The following is a 9,524-nucleotide window of genomic DNA, read 5'->3' on the forward strand; positions in this document are numbered from 1 at the left end:
ACTAAAAATATCAATTCAGGGACAGAATACAGATATAAAGCATCAAAACACATTATAAGTATTATAGTTACATGGTTTTATGCTTAATCTCATAAAATGTATTCTAAAAATAAAAAATGTCATTAACACTTATTGTTGCAAAACATATTTCCCAAGCATCCTGTAAACAATATCTTAAAATGGCTAATTAATAGGTTATTATCCATTAAAAGTATAAATAAGTTCTTTAAATGAGGAACATATTTTCAGATTGAAAGCAATTTCTGATAAGCCAATTGGAACATGAAATAAATTTACATTGAGGCAAATACATATATGAATTATTCAAAAGTGTCTTCTAAAAAATTTAACTGTGAGATCCAGTGTTAAACTACATCCTTCACTAGAGCTATGACATTAAAATTTTATTATAAAATATATTTTAAATAATGTTAACTTACTAAATCATATTTGAATTATGTTATCTTATTGAACCTGCATAAAAGATAGATGTTTATTGTTATAAGTAATTTTTAAAATATCTTACCTGTAACATAAAAAAGGTGGTTTTATTAAACATCTCTTTAGATGATTTTCTTCCCTCACAGAGAGTTACATATATCTGACCGTGGAGGAGGAAATAATGAATATATGCAGCATCTTCATCTCTATGCAGATGAAGAAGACCAAACTCTTGTCCTTGATTTAACATTCCCAGAAAATCAACCAACTTACAGGAGAACATGAAAAAATATTTTGTCAGCATTTTTAGTGTAATCATGTATTTCAGAACAGCAGTGTCCAACTTAATGAGAATTCCTTCAAAATAAATCATAACACTAGGTACGTTTTGGAAATAATAGCTCATCATTGAAAAGTTCCAAAGAGAGAAAGGCATTTCTGATAAGCTGCAAACATTAGACGTTCACAAAGAAATGAAATGTGAACACGGTCAACCTGTCTGAATGCCCCCTAATGTATTCTCAATTATCCACATTACAAAGCTAATATTGTCAGCTTTAGAAATACAATTAAGACCAGAAATCTACTGCCACAGAAACAGTACCCTTTGATCCAGTACTCAGTTCAGTTATCGCTGTAAACAATCTTCATTGTTTCCAAAGATATTTGTTTATGTATATGTAGATATTTTTTGCCTGAGTATATTATATTTATGAAGCAAGTCAATTCTCTGTAAATAAATATAAATGGAAAACAAATACCTCAAGAATCAAGTATGAGTGGATTTTTGTTCTGGTTACCTAAATTCTTTCTCAACTATATTTGTCTTCTGAGGACTACAGCTTTCTTTATAAAGCATGATCCATGCATCACTTGGTATAATTTGATTTCTTTCTTGTGTCAAAGAAAGTTATCTGTTATGTTTAGAAGCACATGGTTACACAAATTCTAGCTCCCATAAGTTTAACTTTGACATTTCCTAATATTGCTATGATCTATCAATGATTCCCAGGATTATAACTAAATTATCTAAAATGTGTTTTAGATTGTTAATCTATACACCTATTAAGTTGCCCTCCAATATGTAACAAAATTTGACACAGCTGGCCATCAAAATCATGGTATAGATCAAGACACTAGGGAAACCACATTCACTCCTTAAACATTTTGCTTAATATCATTTTTTCCTTTTTTTCACACAAGGGTAATACGACGAACAATAGTGTTCTATGTTTATAAGGATCTTCTTAATTATTTCCCTTACTCATCCCAAATCCTGAATTTTTTTGACATTGAGAGGGGTTCTCACATTTATATCTACAGTTCTGATAGACTTTGCTTTGAGGATTCAGACTGTATATTGAAAATTTTATAGTTTCTCTCAAAATAGACATCAAATTTACATGGAAATATTCTGTGATACATACCAAAATAAATATGCATATAAAGGAAGAGAGGGTGCCCTAGGTACTTGGTACATAAAAATATGAAATGCAAATAGAATATTTATATAGCATAGCACTGTGGGCAATACACCAGTAAGTTGCTAACTATGAAGTTCCTGTTTTGCTTATCTGAATTTTAACTAGAAATTTTTAGTGTTCAATTTAAATATGATCTTGTAATGAAACTTTTAATGGTAATTTGCATAATCTTCAAGCAAAAACATGGTTAGAGAGTTCAAAGAGAATTCAGTGTTCCTTTTCAATACTCATAATAAAGAACTTCAAAAACAATTGTTTATGACAACCAGGCAAGAAAATAGAATATAGATGTTGATCAATGTATAATTACAAACGTCTCTCATTATAATCATAGCAATGGTTTATCCCAAATAAATGCTCTTATTGGCTTGAAGGTATCTTTTATAAATCATTTTTTTTGCTTTGTCTTTTTAATGCCTCCAATGTGTAAAACAAACAGCAATGCAATCTATTACTGTGAGTCAAAGTTTGGGCAACTGAGGTTTATTCTGCTTGGGATGTTTTCTTGGGACAATAAAAATAAATGAAGTATCTCCTGTCATAGCTTCATAACCCCTAGCTACATATCAGAGTTAGGTGGATGTATTATCTTACTATCTCACCAATATTGTCTATTTTTCTATTCATTTTAATTTACTTATAAGTGATTAGCAAAAATAGTTAAAAAAATTGTATCTGTAAAAATTGAAGATTTACAGCAACAAAGGAGTGGGATTGACAAAGCTTGGGGGAAAGAGGGAAATATGGTTATCATCTTAGAATTGTATTTGGAAACAGATAAAATCTGTATGCTTTATATTAATAAAATCTTTAATAAATAAAAAGAAAAAAACTATAGCATAGTTAGATATAGCTTGACAAAATCCAAACAGAAAATGCTGTAATATTTATTTCAACAATTTTATTCATCTGTTAAATGCTGTAATATTTAAAGACCACTTGAACATATTTTCAAGTATCTCAATTTCTCTCTTCAGAAATATTTTGGCAAGTCCATTTCCAGAGAATTTTAATTCAGTATTAAGAAAATAATGATGCCCAGGTCAGAGCCACAGATCTTATTGGCTCTAAGCTGAAAAGCCCTTCACTCAGCCCAACTTCCAAAGTGACCACTGCAGCTGAGGGGATGGCCAAGTAGGGTCAGCAACATTGCAGGCAGAACTGTAAATTTCTTGTTAGAGATGCCCCCTGCCTTTACCTGGCCAGCTCTCCTCCCAGGCCAGCCAAGTAATGAAAGTCAACAGAGTGCCTTCCCCTAGGAGGTTCACACCTCCCTTAGGATATACCCCATGTGAAGAGATAGATAGGTCTGGGCCTCTTAACTCACAAGGCCTAAAGCTCACCAGATTATTATCAAGCCCCTTCTATCAGGTTCTATTTGCCTCTCAATCAGAAAAATTACTTGTAGCTTAGACAGCACCTTTCTTAGCTCCTCTAATAATGACTCTGTCCTTTGTTCTAGGCCCTGTCTAGTGCACTTGGGCCTCATTCCTTTGTAATCATAACCTCTACTCTACCACCAATGGCTCTAATCCCAACCTGTGTGTACTGATGGTCCTCTTCCCCACTTAATGCTGTATAATTGTTCAAACCTGGTAAATGCCACTCTTAGGATCATTGGTTACTATCCTCACTCTGTCTTTTATGACCTTATGTAAATATGATCAGAGTCGGCAAACTTGGAAGGCTTCCATAGCCTTGGCAACTCATGACGACAGCCTAGGATGGTTACTGGCACCATAAACTAGAGCGTCAATTTGTTGGGTCAACAACAGGAGCCACTGTGCACTTGCTCCTCCTGTGGGATCTCTGTCCTTAATGTGCTGTACATTGTGATGTAATGCTATAACTAGTACTCAAACAGTATGTTTCACTTTGTGTTTCTATGTGGGTGCAAACTGTTGAAATCTTTATACTAAATTGATCTTCTGTATATAAAGAGAATTGAAAATGAATCTTGATGCAAATGGAAGGGGAGAGGGAGCGGGAGAGGGGAGGGTTGCGGGTGGGAGGGAAGTAATGGGAGGGGGAAGCCATTGTAATCCATAAGCTGCACACTGGAAATTTATATTCATTAAATAAAAGTTAAAAAAAAAGAAAATAATGTAAATATACATTATTTTTTTTGAAAATCAAAATAAAATAGAAGATAATAAAATCAATTTCTCTTTTAAAAATCTGCCTATAGAAAGGGAAGAAATTCTTTCAAACTCCTTCCAGGAGGCCTGCATTATCTGGATGCCAAAACCAGATGAGCACACAACAAAAAAGAAAGCTGCACACCAATAACTTTGAACAAAATGCAAACATTCTCAACAATATACTAGAAATTAAATCCAATGTCACATTAGAATGTGCTTAAAAAGTTGCTCTAAAGACAGATCATTGTCCCTTCACCCCTCCTGGACTTTTGGGGCTAATGTAATCTCATACAACTCTTGCTTTATAAAAAACAAAACAGGGGAATGTCTGTAAAATGGCACAGTCTTATCTATGGCATGATCTATGCCCCCAATACTACCCTAGGCTCTAGCACCTGTGGCCATTGCTGGCAGTCAGGTGACCACAGGTGTCAGCTCCACCCCCATCCTAACGGGATTCACTGCTCCTACTTCCCTGCAAAGTTTTAAGAGGATCTGTTCCTGAAGACGTGTATCCCCCGCTCCCTCTCTCTCTCACACACTCTCTTACCCTCTCCCTCTCTCCCCCTGGCCTGTCGGGCTTCCCCCACCCAACAAGAAACCTTTCCTCTTAAAAAAAAAAAAAAAGCCACTCACCATGATCAAACATGATGCAACCCAGGTATATACAAGGATCGTTCAACATCCATAAATCAATAAACATAATATATCACATTAACAGAAGAACAAAAACCATATCATTGGGGCCATTGTGGCACAACTGGTTAAGCCACCGCTTACGACGCTGACATTCAATATCAGAGCATTGGGTGAAGTCCTATCCTTTCTACTCCCATCTAGCTGACTGCTAATGTGCCTGGTAAGGCAATTTAAGATGGAACAAGTACTTTGGCCACTTCCACCCACGTGGGAGACCCAAATGGAGGCCTTGCTTCCTAACTTCAGCCCTGCCAGGACTTGGATTTTTTTTAACCTAGAAGCATTTTATTTAATGTATACAAACTTTATGCATTTCATAAATACAAATGTAGGAACATAGTGGTTCTTCCTATCTTACCTTCCCTCCCTTCTTCCTCCTCCCTCTCCCATTCCCATTCTTATTCTTTACTAAGAGCTACCCTCAATTAACTCTATACCTATAAGATTAATCCTACACTAAGTAAAGAGTTCAACAAACAGTATGGAAAAAAAAAAAAAAAACTGCTCCACAAAGGTAGATTTTGCAGCCATTTGAGAAGTGAACCCATGGATGAAAGATCTCCCTCTCCTTCTCCCCCTAACTCTGACAATTAAATAAGTAAATATTGTTAAATATCACATGATGATCTCAACAGATGCAGAAAAGGTATGTGATAAATCCCACATTTTTTTTTATCATAAAAACTCTGAACAAATAAGATATACAGGAAGCAAACCTTAACATAATAAAGACCATACAGGCCTGCACCACGGCTCAATAGGTTAATCCTCTGCCTGCACACCGGGTTCTAGTCCCGGTTGGGGTGCTGGATTCTGTCCCAGTTGCTCCTCTTCCAGTCCAGCTCTCTGCTGTGGCCCGGGAGTGCAGTAGAGGACAGCCCAGGTCCTTGGGCCCTGCACCCACATGGGAGACCAGAATAAGCACCTGGCTCCTGGCTTCAGATCAACGCCGTGCGCTGGCCACAGCATACCGGCCGCAGCAGTCATTGGAGGGTGAACCAAAGGTAAAGGAAGACCTTTCTCCCTGTCTCTCACTGTCTACTCTGCTTGTCAAAAAATAAAAATTAAATTAAATTAAAAACACCATACAGAGGAAGCCAACATCTAACATCATATTGAATGTGGAAAAGCTAAAACATTTCTCTCTCAGATGTATAAAAAGATAGAGATTCTTACTTTTACTACTTTTATTCAACATACTACAAGAAGTCCTACTCAGTATAATTAAGCAAGAGAAAGAAATAAAGGCTTCTAAATCAGAAAGGAAGAAGTCATATTGTTAATATTTGCAGATGACATGATCTCATATATAAAAAAAAAAAAACAAATTCACCAAGAAAATAATCCAATTTACGATCACTACAAAAAGTTAAACAAGAAATAAATTTAACCAAAGAGGTGAGGGATACAACATTGAAAAACATAATGTGGGGCTGGCGTTGTGGCACAGCGGGTTAAAGCCCTGGCCTAAACTGCCAGCATCCCATATGGGCACCAGTTCTAGTCCTGGCTGCTCCTCTTCCAATCCAGCTCTCTGCTATGGCTTGGGAAAGCAGTAGAAAATGGCCCAAGTCCTTGGGCCCCTGCACCATGTGGGAGACCCGGAAGAGGCTCCTGGCTCCTGGCTTCAGGTTGTTGAAGCTCTGGCCATTGGGGCCATTTGGGGAGTGAACCAGCAGATGGAAGACCTCTATCTCTACCTCTCTCTGTAACTCTTTCAAATAAATAAAATCAATCTTTAAAAAAATATAGCACATTGATTATATTAAATGAAGAGGACAAAGTGGGAAGACAAACCATATTTGTGGAATGGAAGAATAGCAATGAGATACTCATACCACTCCAAAATTATTTACAGATTCAATGAAATCTCTATAAAAATGTCAAATTCATTTTGCACACAAAAAGGCAGTACTAAAATTGTGTATCTATATCTATCTCACTATATATATAACTTTTAAGGTATACAAGCTATATAGAAATAGTTATAGAAATCAAATTCAACTCAAAAGCAAACATTATGAAACAAATATTAAACCTAAAAATAAGCAGTAGATATAGATAGCCATCTAGAGGATGAAACACAAATGGACAACAGGGGCAAAAAAATGCTCAACATTAGTAGTCATCAGGGAAATGCAAATGGATATCTACAACCTCACTTCCGTTATATTAGCTATTATTAAAAGGACTTAGGAAAAAAAAAAACAGTATCAGAAAGGATGTGTAAAAAAGGGTACCTTTGCAAACTGTTGGTGGAAACGTAACAGTACAGCACCATTGAGGAAAACAATATATGGATTCCTCAAAAAGGAAAATACAGAGCTACCATTTGGTCCAGAATTTCACTCCTGGATACATATCCAAGGAAACAAAATTCATTTGCTCAGTAGATATCTCCGCTCCCATGTTTACCATGGCACTATTCAAAATAGCATAAAAAAAATGCAACATTAGAGTCCATCCACTAATGAATGGGTAAAGTAAATTTGGTTCAAATGCACAATGGAATACCATTCAGTCTTAAAAGAATGGAATGGGCCGGCGCCGTGGCTTAACAGGCTAATCCTCCGCCTTGCAGCGCCGGCACACTGGGTTCTAGTCCCGGGTGGGGTGCCGGATTCTATCCCGGTTGCTCCTCTTCCAGGCCAGCTCTCTGCTATGGCCCGGGAGTGCAGTGGAGGATGGCCCAAGTCCTTGGGCCCTGCACCAGCATGGGAGATCAGGAGAAGCACCTGGCTCCTGGCTTCGGGTCAGCGAGATGCGCTGGCCGCAGTGCCCATTAGAGGGTGAACCAACGGCAAAAAGGAAGACCTTTCTCTCTGTCTCTCTCTCTCTCACTATCCACTCTGTCTGTCAAAAAAAAAAAATAAAATAAAAATAAAAAAATAAAAAAAAGAGAATGGAATGTTGTCATTTGCAAAAACATAGATGGAACTGGAGGAGGGCATCATATTAACTGAAAGTAAACTAGGCACAGAAAAACAAGTACTGCTTAACTTCCCATATATGCAGTGTCTAAAAAAAAATGGATCTCACATAAGAAAATAATGGTGATTATTAGAGGCTGGGGCGAGTGAGAGGAGAAAGATGGGAAAGCCCAATTAATGAGTAATAAGCTATAGTTGGAAGTTCTGGGGTTCTAGTGTACAGCAGGGTAACTTCAAAGTTAACTCACTGAGACCAGCAGAGGCAGCAGCCAGAGCAGCCGCAGCCTGCGCCCTCCCTCCGCCGCCCTCCGCCAGCCCCGCGGTCTCTTTTCCCCCTTCCTCCTCCTCCACCCCTTGCCTTCCTGCCCATCCTTGCCTCCCACCATTTCTCTTCCTGCCCGCTCCCCTTTTTCCCATCAGTCACCTCCTTTGGCTTCACCCCATCAGTGACCAAAGACTTGACCACTCAGAGTCTAGCTCACAAGAACACTGCTCACCGTGGACACCAGTGGGATTGAAGGTGGATTAAATGTCACTCTCACCATCTGTCTACTTATACATGGCAAGGAAGTTGGCGCTATCATCAGAAAGAAAGGAGAATCTGTTAAGAAGATGCACTAGGAGAGTGGTGCATGTATCAACATCTCAGAAGGGAATTGTCCTGAGAGAATTATCACTTTGGCTGGACCCACTAAAGCCATCTTCAAAGCATTTGCTATGATCATTGACAAACTGGAAGAGGACATCAGCAGCTCTATGACCAATAGCACATCTGCCAGAAGACCTCCAGTGACCCTGAGGCTGGTGGTTCCTGCTAGTCAGTGTGGCTCTCATCGGAAAAGGTGGTTGCAAGATCAAATACAAGAGAGTACAGGGGCTCAGGTGCAGATGGCAGAGGATGGGCTCCCCAACTCGACTGAGTAGGCCATCACTATTGCTGGCATCCCGCAATCCACCATTGAGTGTGTCAAACAGATCGGTGTGGTCATGTTTGGAGTGCCCCTTGAAGGGCATGAACATCTCATACCGACCCAAGACGTCCAGTTCTCTGGTCATCTTTGCAGGTGGTCAGGACAGGTTCAGCACAGGCAGCGACAGTGCGAGCTTTCCCCGCACCACCCCATCCATGTGCCTCAACACTCACCTGGGAGGACCACCATTCAAGGACAGTATGCCATTCCACTGTCAGATTTGACCAAGCTGCACCAGTTGGCAATGCAATAGCCTCATTTTCCTGTGACCAATGGCAACACCGGATTCAGTGGCATTGAATTCAGCTCTCCAGAGGCCAAAGGCTATTGGGCAGGTCCTGATGCATCTGCTCAACCACCTCTCATGAACTCACCATTCCAAATGATTTGATTGGCTGCATAATTGGGCATCCAGGTGCCAAAATCAATGCGATCCGTGAGATGTCTGGGGTACAAATCAAAACTGCGAGCCCAGTAGAAGGATCTACTGATAGGCATGTTACCATTACCTGATCCGCTGCTACCATCAGCCTGGCTTAATCTCTAATCAATGTCGGGCTTTCCTCGGAGACAGGTGGCATGCAGAGCAGCTAGAACAATGCAGATACACCCATAATCCCTTTCACCACCACCAATGATCCATCTGTGTAGCTTCTGAACAGTCAGTGATTTCAGGTTTTAAACAGTTTGTAAATTTTCAGTTTCTACACACTTCATAACCCACTAGTGATTTTTTTTAATTAAAAGTGTTTTATTCTTTTCTTTGTTCAGCTGTTAATGCTGAGATCCATATTTCGTTTTATAAGCTTCTCCCCGTGTGGGTTTTTTTTTTTTTTTCCTTTTTTTTTTTTTTTTGGC

General features: G+C 38.8%; 1 pseudogene; it reads left to right on the top strand.

Moving 5' to 3' along the window:
* LOC133775056 (poly(rC)-binding protein 2-like) overlaps window positions 1-9,260 on the top strand; it is a 78,571-nt pseudogene extending 69,311 nt beyond the window's left edge.
* Window positions 9,261-9,524: the final 264 nt, after the last annotated feature.

Source organism: Lepus europaeus, chromosome 16 (genome assembly GCF_033115175.1).
Source record: "Lepus europaeus isolate LE1 chromosome 16, mLepTim1.pri, whole genome shotgun sequence".
NCBI lineage: Eukaryota > Metazoa > Chordata > Mammalia > Lagomorpha > Leporidae > Lepus > Lepus europaeus.